Source organism: Galeopterus variegatus, unplaced genomic scaffold (genome assembly GCF_000696425.1).
Source record: "Galeopterus variegatus unplaced genomic scaffold, G_variegatus-3.0.2 Scaffold303, whole genome shotgun sequence".
In the NCBI taxonomy this organism is placed as follows: domain Eukaryota; kingdom Metazoa; phylum Chordata; class Mammalia; order Dermoptera; family Cynocephalidae; genus Galeopterus; species Galeopterus variegatus.
In genome coordinates, this window is record NW_007726414.1 from 826,655 (window position 1) to 847,802 (window position 21,148).

Consider the following 21,148-nt stretch of genomic DNA (forward strand, 5'->3'; position numbering starts at 1 on the left):
TCAGACCCCTCGGTGCTGCTCCCGCGCCTCGCTCAGCCAGTGAGCGGGAACCAGTCTGTATATGGGATCCGAACCCTCGGGCGGGAGCGCCGCCGCGCTTCCGAAGCGGCGCACTATCCAGTGCGCCACCGGGCCGGCCCTGAGAACAGGTTCTAATGAAGAATTGTTTGCATTTTGGTTCCTCTAACAAGGTTTTTTAAACCTTCGTGTGTTCTCCTGGGAATGAGTTCTGAACAGTGGGGGGCTGAGAAGTGCTGAATATCTAGCGTGAACCCCCAATTCACATAGGTATAGTCATGTGAGGGAGACAAATGTGGAACAGTTGAATTACCTTCTGGGAGTGAGGGAACCCTCGGTAGGTCTTTCAGACCTAAAAACAACATTTTGAAATACAGTAGTATCTGTAAGGCTCATGGCCCTTTTGTTTGATTTACTTGGTGCTAAATTCTGTGGCTTTGTAGTTGCTAATGCCCTTTTCCCGGACAGATTTCAGAATTGGCTTAATTTAATTCCAATTTCTTCTTTTTTTGGCGGGGGGGGGGGGGGCAGCTGGCCAGTACGGGGATCTGAACCCTTGATCTTGGTGTTATAATACCGTGCTCTATCTGACTTCTTCTTAAATTTTTAGTATTGTTTTAGACAGCTGTAATTAAACTTCCTGCAAATTAGAAATGGGAATGAAAGTGACTAGTAGGTTTATCATGTGGGACAGGATACAGCAGAAGTTCCCGAATGCTGATTTAGAGAGAGGTGTGTGAAGTTTTCACAGGCTTAGGGTGAGATGAGAAAGACAAAGACTATTGTGTCACATGCGTCCTCACACACATGTATTTGGCTACAAGCTCACTGCTGTTTCTTGGATTTATGCTAAGATTTTCCCTCCTGTCTTTGTAATAAAAAATGCCCTTTCTTTTATGAAATGATAATCTATTCTTGGCGAAATAAACTGTCAGTTTTTTTGTGGTTTCCTAAAGTTTTCTTGATTTTTCTGGTCTGTCCAACCTGCAGGGAACTACTAGTGGAGAGATTAAGAGCCTTGTTCTGGTATCAGTGTCTGTCCCTAACTAGTTGAGTGACCTTGGGCAGGCTGGGTGACCTCTAACTTCAGTTTCCTCATCTGGCAAATGGAAGCCTACCTCCTAGGGGTCTTACTAACATTAACTATGGGAGAGTATCGGCATGGTGCCTGGCACATAGTAAGTGCCCAGTAAATATATGTTAGCAGATGCTGTTTTTGATATTTTCTTTATTACTTAGCAGTGAGCTCTGACATTCTGGAAGGTGTTTGCATTTGGTTCACTGTGGCTATCTTCTTTAAGGCAAATATTGTTATGCAATATAATTACCTCAATATTAGCAAATTCTTGTTTGCTTTACTCCTAATGAAGTGTTCACATAAGTTTTTTGCATTTTATATTCTTGATCCTATCTGTAATGATTCGTTTATGCTGGGTGAAAAAACTAGCAATTGTGACATCAGTGCATACAAAAGAATTCATATTCAACACGTATTTATTGAGTCCTAGTATGTTGTGTGCAAATTAATACTAATAGTGATGGCTAACTTTTGAGTATGCACCGTGTACCAGCCCTGGTTCTAAATGTTTTTATGTAGGTAAAATGTACTTAATCTTTGCCAAACCTTTATGAGGTGTTACGATTCTAAATGTTTTTATGTAGGTAAAATGTACTTAATCTTTGCCAAACCTTTATGAGGTGTTAATAATAAGTAAAAACAACAATGGTATTAATTATAATTTTAAGAGCAGGTAACATTTATCTAGTGCTTACTGTGTACCAGGCATTATTCTGAATATTTTACTTGCATTAACTCTTACTTTGACCTTGGGCATATGTATTTCTATTATTCTCATTTTACAGAGGAGGAAACTGAGGCATACTAAGTAGATGGGGCCTAGATTTAAGGCAAGGCCATCTAGCTCTAGATCCGTGCTTGTGTCCACTACTCTAGACTGCCACGTAAAAGGCACTGTGCATGACTGTGCAAAATCCAAAGATGCATCATGCTCTTTAGAATTCCCAGTGGGGTGAGGGAAAGAGAACACGTGAATCCAGCTAATCAGACAAGGCACAGTGGGTCCCTGAGGGGCGGTGGGCATCAGCAATGGGAACTTAGAGGAAGAGGAATTTGTGGATGAATAGGGGTATTTGAGTTTGGCCTTCAAGGAGAAGCAATACTCAAACATGTTTCTCTACAACATCAAATAAAATGTTAGACGCTTTGGAGGGCATACTCCTAAAGTAGGTATTTAGGGTTTTCATTTGCCTTTTCGACTTTTAACTAGATTCGCAGCTCATCCTCGTGGTCTGTGCGCACCTCCTAGTGGCAGAGAGACTAGAGGCACATGGACACAGGTTTAGAGGGAGCCGTGCTTAGGCACTATGGTCATGTCTTTGCCACTTAACTACTGTGTCTGTGTTCAAGATACTTAAAATCTTGGAGTCGAGGCACATGGACACAGGTTTAGAGGGAGCCGTGCTTAGGCACTGTGGTCATGTCTTTGCCACTTAACTACTGTGTCTGTGTTCAAGATACTTAAAATCTTGGAGTCTCCATTTCTTTACCTGTAAAATGGGATCAATAAAACCCATCCTCTTAGGATTGGCAGAAATTGTACAACTGAGGCAAAATTTGTAAATGTGCTTAAGCATAGTGATGAGCACTGTTAGTAAATGATATCAATTCCTTCTTTTCTAGTAGAATTTTACCACGGTAGAAATTTTTTCCTTCTCATAACAATAACTGAAACACGTACAGAATCATGTATCTGAAGCAAAATAGACAAGATTGAGTTGCCTTAACCTGACAGATGTTCAAATCTTATTATGCAGATTAGTTTTATGCTATGATTAGATGGGATACTTGATTAAAGTGGGATTGTAAGTGCTGTCTTTTTTGTGTTATTGAAGATTTCCTTTTCCTGGTTACTGCTATTTATAGATTTTAAGTATATGTATGTTTAATTCCTTTTGAGTTCTGCAGTGCAGTTTGCACAGGCTGATGTTTATATCTGCTCCAGTTGTGCAAGAAGTGGAAAATATCCTTTTTTTAGAACAGGTCACATGTGCTTACTGTCAGGAATAGGACCTCAGTGTAAAAAAATGTATCTTGGGACAAATCAAAGTTACTAAATTTCTCCCTCCAACTGCTTTGTTTCAGAGCTGGCAGTATTAGGATAAATAATAGGGAGAAAAAAAAAAAAAAAAACCCTTGTCTAATTTTTTTGTCATCTTTCAAGGACCATAAGCAAAAGTTTCATTTTTTGTGTGTTTGTGTTTGTGTGTTAAATATAAAATGTACTTTGCTGAGGGTTGTCTAATCATAGTAAATTATAAAAACATGTTTGGCTACACTCCAAGTATGCATTATTTGGAGAAAATAATCAAGAAGACAGGTCAAAGATATTAAATGCAGTCACCACAAGGTTTTGATATTGTAAAGACAAGTTTGCAGTTTATAAGGTTTTTGTTAGTCTAGTGAACACTGTGTACTCTGAGGAAAGGAATTATACCAAGGCATACATTTGCATCTTTATTGAGACAAACAAGGGCACGAAGACCTGCAAGAAGATCTGGGATCTCTGTTGAAATTTCTGTTGCCAAGCATTTTGGGAGGAGGACCAGGTTTGGCTCCTCCCTGGTAAGCCCATTTCTCTAGGTTGTTTCTTCAACATGGCTTCTTATATCTTTGCTTCATCTTTCCTCCCTGCAACCTTTCATGCTTGCTGTGAAGAATAAAGAGGTACCCCTTTGGAGTGTTCATGAGACATCTGTTTTGAGATTCAGAATGATGAGGCTCTTATCTTCAGTGGCCAACATTGCTTAGGGATCCTCACGTGCCAGGCATGGTGCTAAGTGTGTTACAGATGGACGTTAATTGGCTGTTCTCCATTGAGCTGTAAGTTGAATCAGGGCAGGCTGAAAGGAATGTGATGCTTTGGGGGAGTGGGGTAATGGTGAGAAAAAGACACACAGGGATGTAAATGTCACCTCAAAATCATGAGGACTGCTGTCGTCCTCCCCGAGGTGCTCCTAAACTTCCCTCCATCACTTTAAGCAAAGGAAGTATATCTTTGGGGCCAGAAGGACCTGATTTCTTTGTTTTTCTACTTTTTCCTTCCCTTCTTCTTTTCCCTCCCTTTTTACAATAGTCATTTATTAAGCACTTACAGTGTGTCAGGCTCTCTGCTGGCCATAGAAAATCAAATGTAGAACCAGACAGGCAAGGTTCCTGCTAGCATGGTGCTTACATCTTGGAGATGGGGCACAGTTAATAAAGAACCAAATAAATGAATGAGATAATTTTTGCTAACTACAATGAAAATGAAATAAGGTGTTATTGGTAGAGTGTGACTGGGAAAGAAGGGGGCTTTATAGGTAGGATGATCAGGAATGATCTCATGGAAGAAGTGCTTCTGAGGCAAGACCTGAATGACTGACATGAAGGTACAAATCTTGGCACTGCTGCTCTCTAGCTCTGTGGCTTTGGACAAGTTCCTCTCTGAACTTCAGTTCCTTCTTCTGTAAAATGGGGCAATAGCTACCCTGCAAGGCTGCTGCGAAGATGAAAGGTAATTTATGTAAAGCAGCTAACATTAGGCTTGACGCTTAGTGGGTTTGAAGAAGGCCCACAGGACTGGTTAAGGTAATCTATGAATAGTGGAAAAAGAAATGCAGACATAGATCTTCATTATAAGTGTTTATAAGTTGGTCTTAAGTGTTTTCCTAATGTTGAGTGAGGCAGAGATTTATGCTTGTCTTTATAAACCTAACCTTGGACTAAACATGGAGATAGGTATTGTTATTTTTCTGATTCTTTCTTTCCTCTAGGATCATCTTACTTAGTGTTGCCTCCTTGTTCTTCTCGCTGTTGTCACACTGAGATCATGTCTGACCATCCTTAGCCCAGGAATAGTTTTTTTGGCTCGATTTTGAATTACTTGTTTTGGTGTAAAGGAGAAGTCCAAGTAACCAAGGATTAAAAAGTAAAGCCTCTTGATTTTACAAATTATACACGCCCACCACCAACAATAAGTGGTGTAGAACTCCTGACTCCAGTTCTGTGTTTCAGCCCTTAGATCACGCTTCCTGTCCATGCCGATGTTAAATGTCAGGGTCAGTGCAGAAATGAAAAAGAAGAAGCTTTCTTCCTACGCACCACCTCAAGTGGTCAACAACTTTGACATCCTCAGGCAATGGCGTGTTTTGAATTCCACCACTTTAATAAAAAAATCTTCAAAGCATTTAGATTTCGGTAGCTTTGATTCATGTACATATGGAGCGGTAACTTACAAAAGGAGAAATCCTGGGTTGTGTGAGAGCAAATATTTTAAATCCAAATGCAGGTCTACAAAGGGCACTTGTAGAATCTTGTCCCATCAGAAACTATGGCTCCTTGAGCAATTTCAGGAAGGCATCTGTGGTCTTTGCCCTCTGCACCCCTGCCTCTTTTCCAAAGTGGCCTAACATGCTGAATCATTCACACACGTTCATCTATTTTTCCATGTGATCAAGGCCAGCATTGGAAAAGTGGTTGCCCCCAATGTTGGCAGAAAGCATAGGTTGTATTTGTAGAATAGGATTTCCTTCTGGGAAGCTTAACTCGCCCCAGTGGGAAGAAGATTTGAGGCAGAGAAGATGCTTTTAGCCTGATGGCTGTGGTTTTGTATGTATGTATGTGGTTATACATACATACAAAATGACAGAAAGATACGAATGCTATATTTACTTTGATACCTTTACCATAAAAATGTTCTAACTGGAGATTTAAAATTTGGTGAAAGGAAATGCACATGGAAATTCTAAAGATGATTTCCTACCTTAATTTAGGACCTAGCCCAATCCTGGCGAAGTCTATCAGAAGACCTGAATGAGATGTGGCCACATTGTTCCTCATTGTATGAGGTCTGTCCCAAACTGGTGGAGGTAGTACTCTAAAACTGAGTCCAGGAACAGAGGCTCAGATATGTCAGCTGTCATATTGTAACAGTCCCCTCTCCATCAAAAGGAGTGGGTATATATATATATATATATATATATATATATATATATATACCAAAAAAAAAAAAAATATATATATATATATATATATATATATATTTTAGCACCTGAAGTTTTTCAGCAAAAGGTGGAAAGGTATTATTTCTGTGTTGGCTTTGCTCTGTTGTATTACTGAGCCTGCATAACTGCACCATCTAAATTTAGCATGTTGGCACCTCGGCCAGTAGAACTCTTTGTAACTAATTTATAATGCAGAGAATGACTATGAATAAATATTAACATAGTACTGGCTAGTTAGGGTCATTTACTTTCAAGGGAAGAGGTTGACACCAACTATGTGTACTTGAAAATTCTATTTATTTTTAAAGGAAGAGTTTACAGTAGCTTATATGAGGCAATCCCTAAAAATATAAGTAACTGGCATGATTCCTGGTGACATTCCAAATAAAAATTTGCCCGTTTGCTTCAAGGAAGTATGCTTGGAGCGTAACTTCTAAGAGGTTGGCCGCTGTCTTATGGTGTATTGGGCAATCATTGTGTAGACTTTTTGGATCCACATCTTGCATCATTTTAGCATGGTAATTTTTCCACTGGTCTTTGGGTAGATAAACACTAATAATATCTTTATCTAGGTAACTGCTAGATGAGTAAATGTTTGATGATGGGATCTTGGAATGTAATTCTAACGATACTGATTACATATGGAAGCTTTTAGATCTTTGTTGATTCAGAAATGAACTGGAAGGTTTGATGCTGATGGTTTGACTATAGTATCAAAGTCACTAAAGTGCATGATTTAATAGCAGGGAGCTGAATGACAAAGATAATTAACTGGGGTTTGTTTTGGGGGTCGATGATAACTACATGTCACTCTGCTGGCCTTATGGAATCTGTCCCTAGCATACCTCTCTTGCTTACTTTCGGGTTCATATACCTGACGTCTTTCTGATGAGTTCTTACTGGCAGCTAACTTCCTTTTCCTTACTTATTTCTTTTAGTGGGTACATTTGTTTTGCCTGCCAGCGATCTCTTTTCCAAATTCTTGTAGCAACCCCTTCTATGTGCTTGCCCATGTGATTCAGTTTCATGTCTCTAGGAGTGGAGAACTGATACAGGCCTGGCCACATGTGCTATATCATATGGATTAGTTTGTGGGAGGTTCACACTCACTAGTCAGAGTGAGTTCCAGGATTTGCTTGGGTGCTGCCACATCACTAATGTAGATCTGATAACTGACTTTCTAGAGGGAGCTTTCCTTTTTTTTCTTAACTAGTAAGTAATGATTATCAACGATCATCTCTGGCTGCACAGTACAGGTTGAGCATTCCTAATCTGAAAATCCGAAATCCAGAATGCTCCAAAACCTGAAACTTTTTGAGTACTGACATGACGCCACAAATGGAAAATTCCACACCTGACCTCTTGTGACTGGTCATATGTTTCATGCACAAAATTATTAAAAATATTGTATAAAATCATTTTTAGGCTAGGTGTATATGAAACAGAAATGAATTTTGTGTTTAGACTTGAGTCTCATTTCTAAGATAGCTCATTATTTGTGAATATTCCAAAATCTGAAAAAATCCTAAATTTGAAACACTTCTGGTCCTAAGCATTTCACATGAGGGATACTCAACCTGTATAATCAGCACCCCACTTTTAAAAAACAGTATGTATTTGGATCAGAGACTTTTTCATACCAAAATAGCAATACAAGAATAATTCAATATGGGAAGATAGTATTTTTGGTAAAAGCATTAGTGCAGTGGTTCTCAAATGTGTGTGCATCAGCAGACCCTGGAGGGCTTGTTACGAGACAGACTGCTGGGATGCACTGCTGCAGATTCTGATTCAGTAGGTCTGGGGTAGGGTCTGAGAATCTGTATTTCTAACGAGTTGGCAACTGATGCTGAAACTGTTGGTCTGGGGGGTCACACTTTGAAAACCATTGCACTAAGGTGGTGATGGGTGGGGGGTGATTTTGCTCCATGAACTTGGAATAGAAAGCACTGCATAGAGGTATATAAGCAGTGTATATAAACTTGGGTGGTCCCCTGTCAGGTGGCAGAAAATCCAAATTAACCATGTTTAATTAGAAAATGAATTTATTGGTTAAATAACAGAAAAGTGCAAGGATAGGGCTAACTAGGCCTACCGAGTCTGAGTGACTTAGAGTTAACCTAGCTTTGCTACCACAAGGAGCCATGGTCCAAATCTCAAAAGGGGATTGTAGTTTAATCCAGACTCTGAAAGTGTGAAATTTAAAGCTAACTGCAGTCAGTCACTTGACCAAAAGATTTGGTTGAGAAACAGGGTGATGGTGGTTTTGGGCATATCCACGTGACCAAATTGTTTTTCACTAAACTTCTGCTGAATAAAATTTGAAATACGAGTGTCAGCCTGTTTTCCTGTCTTAATGAATTCCAGACAGTTTGTAGAGTGTGGGAGCTTCAACAGAGGGGCGGAATAGATGCAACCAGCCAGCATCTGTTTCGTCACATGTAAGGGTGTCCTGACAGCAGAATCATTCCCCTTGTTCTGAATCTCACCAGGCTGTTCACTTCTTTGATGGTGAGGTATAGACTTTGAGAGGGAAGGGCAAGGCCAATATTAAGTCAGAGAAACTAAAGCCTGCAGAAAATTTCTGGATTCCTTAATTACCAGGAAATTCAACCTACCCCTGTTTCTAATCCACTTAGACCCAGTCATTTAAATTTTTTGTTTTTCTTATGCTGCATGCTGACCTCCAGAGAAAAAGCCCTGATCTGTTCTTATTGTAAACTGGTGAAGAGTTCTAACCAGTGTAATAAGAGGACACTTCAAAAAGTTCATGGAAAGATTTGTATGATCTTTTAATTCTATTTTTCAATGAACTTTTTGAGTATCCCCATAAACTTCAGAGTGAGACAGATTTGCACTGAAATTCCAGTTTGGCCACCTATTAGCTTTGGATCTTTAGGCAAGTTTTTCTTGTGGCCTCTGTTTCAATAGAGGGCTAAAGGGGGTAATGGATAATAATGTGATTTAAGTTATAGAGTAATTGTGCGAAGCAAAAGAAATACAGGGTAGAGTGCTCAGCCCACAGTCTGGCTCTTAGCTCTCTCATTCTGGTTGCCTCTAACATCATTATCAAGGTTTTTGACTTGAAATGCATTTTTAGTTTTAGACAACTTAACAAAGAGAAAATGACTCAAAGTCAATCAGCAGAAGAGGGTCTGTGGAAGATAAGGGGAGCCTATGTGATCCTCAAGTTGGATAGTCAGTATCGGGATCTTTGAGAGTTGATGCAGGTCAAATAGTGGTAAACAGTTGGATGCCTAAGAGGAAGGTATTTAAAGATGACACATGTTATTTACATGCAAAGCATTACTTTGTTGCCAGAATAATCTTTGTCTTTATCAACATGTTTCCTTTCATCAGAATCATAATTACAGACTGTAGCTAGGTGGAGGAATAAATAAGTTGCACAATACCATGGCAGTGTTGCAGCCGAGCTCCATTGCAGTATCAACATGGATGTCTGTAATGCCTAACTGTCATGTTTCAGCCTGGCCTGTAGTGACTTCCTGCTTTATCTTTTTACATTCAATACGGTAGCCTTCATCTATGGTTATCTTTATCTAATCTAAGCTGTAATGCCCTGTATTTTTGAACCTCAGAATCTTTATCTTTCACTCATCTAGGATTTTTCCTTGGTAATCGCAATGTATAGCTATTTTAGAGATTAGAATCTAAGTTTCAAGTTTTTTCCCCCACAAATATGATAGTTTCCTTTTCATCACAAAGTTTTTCTTCTAAAACCTGTAGCTAAGCTGGTCACCAGAAAGCAGAAAGGGGGATTAGGCTGAATAGTAACCATCTTTCTCATGGGAAAAACTCTCATTATTTTGCTCTCATTATTATGTGGATACCTTTATCAGTTACAGTTTAGTCATGTTACATGGATAACAAGGTGTCTGCCTCATGGGATTGCTGTGAAGATTCAAGGAGGCAATGAGCTGCTACCTGTAGTGAGGACGCAGGATATGCCAGCTGCTGCTGCTGGTGTCCTGATTCCTGCTACTTCCACTCCTATACTAGTTACTATTATTGCAAGTCTCCACCTACTGCCGTAGTTTTGTGTCATTGCCCCAAGAACTTAGGGGTTTGCATAAGAATGGAAGAAGTGCTTAGTCAAAGAAACATCTCTCTGTGCAGGTGTTGTTGGCTCTCCCATTGCTTTATCACTGTTAAGTAAATAAGTAACAATTTGACTGTCTATAGCTTAAAAAAAAATCCCAAACATATAATCAGTTCTCCAATGCTTGGGTGACATGTGGCTGTTTGTAAACCTATGCTAGCACTTGGTTGCAGCCTGGGAGTCTCCCATACTATCAGCTGTTGTGTGCATAGGAATGGGAATGAATTCAATTGCTAATAAATGGGATTCATCTTCTACCAGAATCCATCCATACATTCATACAAACATACAGCATAGGATTCTCAAGGCAGTGTTTTTCAGAGTATTTTCATATTTTCTCTGGTATTCTGACTAATTAAAACTTGACTCTTGGTTAAACAGTTGCTATCCAGAGTTTTATAAAGAAACAGGGAAAATGAAAGTTCTCTTTCCCTGTGATTGAAACAAACAAGCAAACAAACACACTGAAGCAAAAGATACATAGAAAGAAGTGCTTTAGAGTGAGAGCTGATCTGTTCAGAGAAGTTGTGAGAATAAAACCTGAGGAGGATTGGCCAGAAATGGACCCATATGATGGAAGAACAGGATGAATCTGCTGTGCAGGCTGGAGTTGAAAGTTAGGATCCTCAGAACTAGGAGAAGGGCCAGCCATCAGAGATGGAAAAGGCAGTTTTGGAAGTTTTCAGAGCAGATTTAGTTCTTGGACACCTAGATGGGTGAACATAAAGAGATCTGACTCTTCCTCTTATTTTCTCAGAGTCATGGTTTGGGAATTATTTGTAGAATATTTGGGCAAATTTTCCTAGTGAAATAAAATGATCTTTAGTAAATATTTATTGGGCCTACCATGGAGTCAGTAGATAATGGTGAGCAAAAAGGCTCAAACATTAACTACTGTCACCTTTGGCAAATGGGTGGCTGCCTAGTGATGGTGTGGAGCCCAGATCAGAACAGCAAGGGCAGAGGAGGTCCTTCTGGAAGAGGAAAGGAGCCCGCTTGGTAGTCACGTCCATTACCCTGGAAAGAAATACGTGTTAACTGTTATTCACTGAAGATGATCTTTAGCTGTCACTTCATTTGAAGGCCTTCTTTAAAAAATAATGTGGATTTTAAGAAGTCAAACATCCTCTATTTATAAATAGGCCAATTGGTAATACATATTTTAGTGTCTGTCAATTCCCATGAGAATTTGTTAGTACACGGGGCATCTCAAGGATTTAGGATAGAGAGTGTCCAATAAATATTTGTTGAATAAAGAACGACCAAGGTAGATGAAGTGTTTCTGGTGTGCTAGAAGGGACCAGTAACTTTTGGGAACTCTGTCAAACCCTTTCAGAAAAATGTATAAGAAATTATCTCTTATTGCCTATGGGGCTTTGTTAGGTTTTTCTGGGCCTCAGTTTCCACAACTACACCATGGGGCTAATAATAGTGTTTCCTTTTTGGGATAGCTGTGAGGAGTCTGGAAGATGATGTATAAAATGTCTGGTTTATGTAAGTTCTCAATACATTCATTTAGTAGGGGTGATGATTATTGTTACTACTGGTGCTAAGAGATGTAATACAATACAGTCAATTCTTGTTCTTTTTGGTAGTTGTGTTCCATAAAGTTGCCACAAGCATTGACTTAGCCAGTACTGAAACATTGTGTTAGGGAAATACAGGGTAAGTTCCTAAGTGCCTCTGGTCACAACATTTTTGTCAACTAATCAATACATAACTTTGTTTTTTGTGTGTTTCTGTTTAAAGACACGTTATTTAGTGTATTATTGAATCATTAACATTGAACTCACAGCCAACAACTATAACTCATGCCTGAAAGAAGCTTAGCTAACACCTGTATTTTCTCCACAAGGCACATCCCAGTCTTCTTGTACTTAGGAACACTAGACGTCACTTTAGTGCTACACTTGGGGGCCATTTTAAATAGTGGAGTCACCAACAAAAAAACAGAGAAATGCAAAATACTTGGCACTAAATCGACCGTGGAAAGGACACTTGTTTACAGGATGATAGGAGAGCTCAAACGAGAAGGCAGACCATCACCTTGTTTGACCTCGGTTGGGAATGTGTGCTACTCAGATTTCTCACTGTTCTGCGCATGTCTGTGATGGACTGCAAAAAAAACTCTGCAAATACTGATTTTGGGGGGTTGGAAATAAATTGTAGCAAGTAGCTGAGTTTGCAAACGGGGAATCCATGAATAATGAGGGTTGACTGTATTAAAAATTGTTTTCTTGCATCTGTATTTGTCTAGGAGCTCTTTCTCTGGGCTCAAAAGCTAACTTGCTGGGGAAAACATTTTAAAACACTGTCTGCTCAGCTGTTGTAGATGACACATGAAGCCACATTAATAAAGCTTTTTCAGAAACCTGGTCTTCCATTTTTACCAGTTTGCCAATAAAAATGGCTCATCACTTCCAGGTCATTGAAGTTACTGGGGCTTCTCTGTTCAGATATGGTACTTTTTATTTTGGTATAATTTCTGTTGTTCCTTAGGAAGGTGGCGTGTGAGAGTGGGGACCTGGGAAAAGAGCACAGAGAAATTATGGGGCCATTCCTGAAAAATCCAGCAGAAAGCAGTAGGGTGGCTAAGAAATTCTGGTGTTGGCAGTTTTTGAAGTAACCAGGCCCAGCTTACTCAGGACCTAGAGGATAAAGGTGATGATTCTGAATTCTCCCTGTGTTGGAAATTAGCATATTGTAGTTATCAGCATAGTCATTACTGTAAACATTAACTGAGTACTTGTTGGGAGTGCTTGGAATTCTTTTAGAAGGAGGGAGAAAAGATTTGTTTTCAGTAGCAGATAGATCACACCATTTAATAACAACAAAGAAAATACAAAGAGCAATAATAATAACAGCAGCAGCCTGTAGCATTTTTAAAGCCCTCATTACAGGCTGTGCCTTGTGTTATTGCTTTAGCCTAGCTTTTGTATTTTTGTGCAGTATCCTTGTGTATTATATAAAAAGGATGATTTGTTGTGAGTGTGTGTGTGTGTGTGTGTGTGTGTGTGTGTTGTGTCTGTCTTAGTTCTTGGGTAAGGAAGATACCTATGTAATTTTTTTCAAAATTTTCCTGTGTTAGAAATGTCAAAAGCCAAAAGAGCATGAATGAATAATTCAGATCCAGGTGACTTTTAAACATATTAAGGCACTTACTGTCTACCAGGTATGGTGTTAAACTTTTAAAATTCTTTATATAATTCTAATATGAGGTAGGTACCATCCCATTTTATAGATGAAAAAACTGAGGCTCATTTATCTTCTGTCACTCTGCTATCTTAAGTCACTCAAATAAGGGTGGAACCAAGATTCAAACCGAGGACTGTCTGACTTAAAAGCTCACCCTCTTATCCACTGTGCTTTGGTGGTTACCACGTATTTTGGGGTTCAAAGGGAGAGATAGGATAAGAAGGGATTGGGGTGACAACTCGTGTTGATTTTGGCATGGAAAGAGGACTAGGTTTCTGATGAAGTAAAGACAAAAGACTTAGGGTGTGGTTGAATATTTGATTCCAAAATAAATAGATATGTGGATTAAAGGTGTTCACAGCATGCCTGGCTACATAGTCCTTTGTTTTCAATGCTGTTTTTGAAGAAGGAAAGGGATAGGCTATGAAGACTCCAAGAAAGGTAGTAAAAGGTGGGAGGGTAGCTACTTCATCATTCACACAGGCACAGTGTGCAAGTTGTACATTTTCCTCATCCCTTGTTAAAGATCTTCCAATGTTGCTCCTTCATGACATCAAGGAGTCTTTTCTATAAACCCGTCCTAGTATTCTATTGCTGAACATGGTAGCTCCTAACATTCTTGTATTTTTCACTCACCTGTCTCTCTTTCTCCTAACCTTACTTGTTGATTGCTTTTCTTGTATGTCTTTGTAAGTTGTTGCCAGTCTGTTCCATTCTGGGCTGTTTATCTTTGACATGCCAGAGGTCTTGAAACATCATAATGTTGTGTAATGAGCATAACTTCTGCCTTGACATGTGGGTGTCAAGAGCATTAGTCATTGCAAAGTATTGAGTTAAATATTTTCAATAAAAGGATATAATGATCTAACAGAGGGGAAGAAGTTATAAAAATCCTAGTTGATGGCTTCAGTGGTGAACCATATACTTAGTGGGTTCCATCAGTGATGAGTTAGTGATTCACAGAATGAATGTAAAAGCATTCTTACTCTTAATTAATGGGAGAGGACAAAGACCAACAATAAAAAAAGGACTTAATTCTCGTACATACCAAGAAAAATGTAAACAATTTGAGTTTCCAGTGATTCTGCCCCTGAATCATTACCTGTCATGTATCCTTACCACAAGAAATGTTAAAGATTTCCATGAGATATTATCAATAGTGACTCCTGGGCTGCGTTGTAAGCCTGATCGGAAGCCCTTAGCCTTGTAATGATCTCTTCTTGGAGGGCTATCAGGGAGTCTTTGCAACACTATCAGAGAGCCAGGGCTTTCCTGAACAAACAAAGTAGGTCTTTACCTATGGAGTTGATTTTATGAAGAGTTCTGGTCAGCATTAGTCATTGTGAAACTATGTGCCTCCTGCCTGAATTTATCTCTACAGACATTGCCCTGGGGCAGAAGATTGAATCCTCATCTCTCCGTGTATCTGGGCATCTAAAGATGTTCGAAGTACACTGGATTGTTTCTTGCTGGGGAATGCGGAATGGGCACTGGTCTGGAAATGTTGTCTAGATGAACATTTGGTAGTCAGTTTAATAGGTTGGGGTGCTGCTTATTTCCTGGGGTTGGAGTTTTAAACTGGAGACACGTGTGCTAACTCTCCTCTTTACCTTGCCAGTAATTGTCAGTCATATTGGTAAACAACTTCTGAACTAAATACCTTTTCTTTCCTAGAGATGCGTCAAACAAGGAAATTAATGTCAGAATAGGGAGCATAAAAAAGCATCTATGGTTGCTGTTAAAAATTTCTCAACAGTCTGGATATTTTCAAAGGAAGTCCAAGTCAAAACATATGACTTATCGGAGTCATTTTATTTTTCAATATGATGTCTTGTACAAATTGGTAATTATTTTCATCATCAAATTGGCAATCTATGACATTGTGGAGGGGAGATCTATTTTCATCAGATTTTCTTGCAACTTTCCTTGCAAGGTTTATGGATATGCAGTCCTCCTATGTAAGGTGTTGGATTTATTCGCTATCATTATTAACTGGATCTATAGCTAAAGAGGTAGTTTTGAGTGGGAGCCAAGTAACCTGTTGATGTAAAGTCTCTTTTGCCTTTTATGATTACTGTCATTAGCACCTCCTTCCTGGCTGTATTCCCATCATTTTAAGTAGTCAGCAATTACTGGTGTGCTAAAGAAGCCGGCTCCTGCTGCCAAGGATCCTATTAATTATCACTCTATCTCTAATTCAGCCTTCCTAGTGTTGAGAGAAGGTGCGCGTAAGCGTGCGGCAGAATGGCTGCAATCGCATCTTCATCAGAATCTCCTTTCTGAGAAGGTTCATTGGACTCAATGTTCAGCCAAAGGGCCGAGGTGGCCCTGGTGAGTGTTTTCAACTCTCTTCTGTAGGTTGTTTGGCCAGTCAAGTTTGGTGTGGTTTTCTTTTCCCTTTGATTCTGATCTGAGTAAAAGCTAATGGTTGGCATTTATGCTGGGAGTTCAGACTTATTCCTCGTCGGGCCGTGAACTCCCATGGGATACTCTGAAAATACTTAAGTGGTTTTCCCAGGAGTTATGATTTTCTCTACTTGTGAAAAGGAGACCATGGAATTGACTCTATGCCTGTCTTTAACAAGGTAATACAAATGATAACTAAAGTAATTCAGTTTATAGGTTCTTCTATAGCAAGTGTGTCTTTTACAAAGGGTGTTGGGCTGGATGTAATATTGAGTCTTTGGTTTTTGTTGTTCATGAATGGGTAGATGGCTTCCTGATTTCAGAAGTGTCCAGTTCACTTGTTTCAGTGAATATTTTTTCAGAAGTTCCACTGCATCATTTGATCAGGTTTGGAGTGTTTATGCTTCCTTTTCCACTTTTTATGTTATTTTTGGCAGTGTTGGTAGTTGAAGCTGTAGAAACGATTCACTGTGAAGTGAATTAATTCTCTCTGTTTTCAGAAGTGCTTTGCATTTGGCCCCAAGTTTCTTTTCCCCCTCTCAGATGATTCTGCAAGTTGTAGTTCTGTCATTCTTCCTGGCTCAAATATAAATGCTGATGTCACTGAATTTCTTAAATTACAGCTGGTGGGGATTAACAGAAATTGTAAAAGAATACCACTTCCTCCTTTTGCTGTTTTCTTGACTAATTATCGTCCTTTCAAGTCCTGTAGGAGGATGGGGATTTGGAAATAAATTCTTTGTCTTGAAGTTTAAACAGCAATTTTCCTTTTCCTTTTTCTGTTATTTTCCAAAAACAATTTAGTGCTTAGGATGCCACTCTTAGGTGCCCTTTAATAACCCCAGACAGACATTTCTTACTCATGATTTTGCACTCTGGACTGTCTTCTCCCCAGGGTGAAAGGTTCTGAATACTTCCCTTAAGATATTTTCCTTATATAGAATATTTTTACTCAACAGTCTTTCAACAACTCCAGGCTGTTACTGGTATTAGGTGAAGGGTTCTGATTCATCTATTAATTTTTCAGAGCTTTTTGTTCTTTAAGGAATGCTTAGCTCTGTCCACATTGTTTTCTTGTTTAGAATCTGAATGTTATTGTCATCTCAAACATTTATTTATTTATTTTTATTTTTTTGTCTTTTTCCATGTCCGGCAACGGATTGCAACCCTCAGTGTCGCCCCCGTACCGGACCGGGACCGGCAACGGGATCGCAACCCTCGGTGTTGCCCCCGCGCCTCGCTCAGCCAGTGAGCGGGAACCGGTCTGCATGTGGGATCCGAACCCTCGGCGGGAGCGCAGCCGCGCTTCCCAAGCGGCGCACTAGCGCAGTGCGCCACCGGGCCGGCCCCTCAAACATTTATTTTTCTGGCTTTCCGTTCCCTGTTCTAACAGTCGGAGCCTGGGCCTTGAGCTTTCTCATTGCTCACTTTGTGGCTTGAGTGATGACTCCGTGAACTTTGTCCTGGGAGTTTTGTGGGCTTCTGGGTGGGATGTTGGAAGCCACCTGGAAGTGTGCACAGAGGATGGCCCAGCATTACTCGGCTGTATTGATTGAACTGCAGTCCCATGGAAACAGAAATAGAAAGGGTTCAGCATTCGCACTTTCCTCTGGTGGTGTTTTTGCTTATTTTGTGTATTTAGAAAAGGCAGCCATATGCAAACTGCTGACTTACTATTTTCCCTGGAATGGAAACCATTTGGATTATTTCAATGAGTTTTAGCTAAGATTTGTTTGTTCACAGTATTAGTTTTGTTTTCTGCTGTCCTGTTTAGAATAAGACTAGAATGTGTCTTTTTACTTTATGGAAATAAGTGCGACTTGGTGCCTTGGAATTTTGCAAACCAACATGAATTTTAAAAATCATATATTTGCTCCAGAGTCAAAATAGAAACTCTTTAGTAAAAATTATAGATATATAAATATTTCCATCTTGGACATTTACTTTTTTTGAAAGAAAGGTTTCTTGATTAAATTATTTGAGATTTCAGAGCAATCCCCTTTCCTGGTTAATTTTACTGCTAATTTCTCTCATTTTGAAAGAGAAAAACAAGATTAAAAAGAAGAATTGCAGATCAAAATCATAAGTACTAGAATATTTGATGTAAGGTGGTGAACTGGTTCTTTTCTCTTGTCTTTCATGATAACATGGATTTAGTTTAACTTTTAGTAGTAAGGTTTGGATTAGGAATAAAAATAGAATTTCCTTGCTGTAAGAACTGTTGAGCACTGATTCGAGTTCCTGAGGATAAGTTATGATTGTTCAACTTCTGGAAAGTTTGCAGTGTAAGATCTGTATACATTTAGCCAACATCTCCTTCTGACGCTGTGATGCTACGTTCTTTGAATTGAAGTTTTGGAATGGTGTAGCTATCGAGAAAATATTGCAAATGTTGCCATGCAGTTTTTGGTTAAATGTGAGTTTTAAAAGTTTGGAAAAACAGAATAAAGAGGGAAGAGAAAGGATAGTTATGAATTGGTTGAATTGTTTGGGATGAGGTATTTTTTTAAAAGAAGTTTTTATATTTCTCTAGGAAATGTCACTATCTGTAAGAGAATGGGTGTTTAATATCTGAGGGGAGGTAAGAATTGGAAATATATCATGGGGTTGTTAAGAGGAGCTGTGAATTAGGCATTAAATAAACTATAAATTTCACTAGGCTGGTAATCAGGAGTGTTTTTGTTCATAATATTATCCCAGCAAATAGCACCATGCTGGATCTAGTAATTCCTCAGTAAATGTTGAATGAAGGAATGAACGAATGTATCGGGAGACCTGGTTGCAGGCCTAGCTGTGCCACTACCTAATTGTGTGACCCTGGGCTAACCATTTGTGAGGAATGTGTTGTGTAGTGCAGGGTAAAGTGTAGATCAGGGATGAGTGTGTGGTAGTATACTGCTCCTTCTCTCTGTTGCACCAGGGTAGATACTGCAAACCATCACTTTGCTCTTGCCTATGCATCCAGGAGGAGTCTCGGGCCCTTCTGAATTCTGTGCACTAGGTTTCCATGATGCTCTGTGGATAGGACAGGTGAAACCTATTTGCTATCTCAGTAATACCTTCTCCCTGAGGTCCCTTACTATGGTTCCTTGATTTGGGGTCATTTTGCTTTTGATACCTCAAGCCCAATTACAAGTAGGCAAGAGTCTATGAAGTTTCTTGGTCAGCAGGTGTTCACTTAAACAACAGCGACAGCAACAACATGCGCTATTGTCCATCTGTTCAATAACGTTTTGAGTAGATTTAGCAGATAGAGATAGAACTTAATGAATGCGTCTGGACAGTATTCCTCCAGTAGAGTAAGAAATCAGGAAATGATTAGATTGACACAGTTTCCCACTTTTACTCTCCTAAGCTCATTTATCTATCTAGCATGTGATTATTGAATATTTACTGCATGTCAGGCACTATGCCAGTGACAAAATGGCCAGCCCATAAGACCTGGGCTTCGCCTTCTTGTAACTCACAGCAATGTAAACCTGATACCGGGACCGTAATTGTTCTTTTGGAGAGACCAGACAAAAGATGGAGAGACCAGTTCTTCTGAGGGGACAAAGGGGGAACAAAGTGTCCTAGAAGAATAAAGGTTCTTATTGGAAGTTCATTATTAGAAGATGACTGCTGAGCAAATGAGAGGAAGGCATCCAGGTAGACCAAGGTGTGGAAGCCCAGCACAGTGTGGTACCCATGGGTACTGTCTTCATCAAGCCTGGCTGGAGCACTAAGGGACATGGTGGCCTTACACAGAGGAATAACACTCTGGCTGCCAAGTGAAGAATGGCTTGGAGGGTGGCCAGGTCTGGTGTTCCAGAGGCCAGTTAAGATGGTTCCAGCTGAAACGTCTTTGTGAGAAATGATGATATACATGCGCTATTCAGCCCTGAAGATAAGTTGTGATTGCTGGAGCGTAAATCTGGTCACAGATTTCAAGGACAGTGAGGGCAAAGTAAGGCTGTATGTGCTCATTTATTTGTTCATTACATGGGTGGGTGCCTATTCTGTACCAAGCACCTAGGATACACAATGGTGAATAAAATAGACATGTTCTCTGCCCTCAGGAAGCCTCTACTCTAAGGGGAGACACAATCAGGCAGACAGTTGTCTAGATTACCATATAAAGAATCTTTATAAGGTATATGAGAAAAATTCTAAGTGTCCATCCTATCCACTGGGCACCCCCTCCCACCTTTTCTGCAACTAATTTACAACATGCTGTCTGCCTCCTTTAGTAAGTTTTAGAGGATGAAGTTAGATAAGCAGATAAGCCTCAAGGCCAGTGCCCTATATTGTGCCTGCAAGCACACACACTGACACACACCCCCACCACACAATTAAAGACATCATCTTCATTCCAGAGGTAGACAAACATGTGAGGCGTATGAGCATTCCCATAAGATATTTTCCCATATTTTCTGAACTCTGATGTTTTACACAGAATAATCCTGGCTGTTTAGTTCTAGCTCCAAGAAGAAAAGTCTTGGTTCTTCTGCCCCTTCCGCACATAATTGGATCTTGAAGCTGGCTTTTGTGGCTGCTTCAAAGTAGCCTTTATGTCTGTGTTCCAGGTTATTGCCAGTGTTTGGGATCCGTATAGGAGCAAGAATTCATTTCAAGCCAGCAAGGCTGGTAGACATTAGATAACTGGCTTATTTTAAAGAGACATTTTGGTCCAGAAATGGCAGTAACAACAAATTTGTCCCCTCTGTAAGGCTATTCCCCACATCCTCCATCCAACCCAGAATCACCTATAGTAACACGAGATCAAAATGTAGCTGAAAGGATCTGATAAAAATTCCTAGGAAGCCATCCTAGATTCTGTTTGAAGATGAAGGATTCTAACTTATTAGGATGGTAATTGGCAGCTGCTTTGGGTGGGGAGTGTACTTTTCCCATTTTGCTTGATTTGGAGAGATGATAGATTGCTGGCACTAAAACTTTGAAGTCAGACTGTCCTAGGTTTGAATCTCAGCTGTGCTGATTAGTAGCTTTGTGAGTCTGGGCAAATAACTAATATTCCCTTTTTCCTCACCTGTAATATGAGGTCGTGGTTAAGCACGTAAGCCCTTTGTTAAACCTACCTGGGTTTGAGTCTCTGCTATACTGCTCTGTGACACTGGGCAACTTGTGTTCTCTTTGCATCTTGGTTTCCTTATCTGTACAGTAATGATGATGATAATGTTGATGATAATGGCCCCTACTTCATAAGGATGTGGTGAGAATTAAAAGAGATTATGTACACAAATGGTACAGTACCTGGCACATGGTGATCACTCAGTATACCTTACTTAGCTAATTTTCCTACCATCTTATATTGAGCTTTCTAGAATGTTCTTTAATGCTATTTGA

General features: G+C 39.7%; 1 protein-coding gene across 3 annotated transcripts in view; it reads left to right on the forward strand.

Annotated features, from left to right (window-relative positions):
* The window catches only part of MITF (microphthalmia-associated transcription factor), a 211,317-nt gene that overhangs the window by 4,498 nt on the left and 185,671 nt on the right, over positions 1–21,148 (forward strand). Inside the window, exon 1 of one of the 3 annotated variants that reach the window (XM_008567207.1) lies at positions 15,597–15,727. The exons of the other annotated variants lie outside the window; for them this stretch is intronic. The gene's annotated coding sequence lies outside the window, so the exon portion shown is untranslated. Of the gene's footprint in view, positions 1–15,596; positions 15,728–21,148 lie in introns of those variants that run through there. 3 annotated transcript variants of the gene reach the window in all.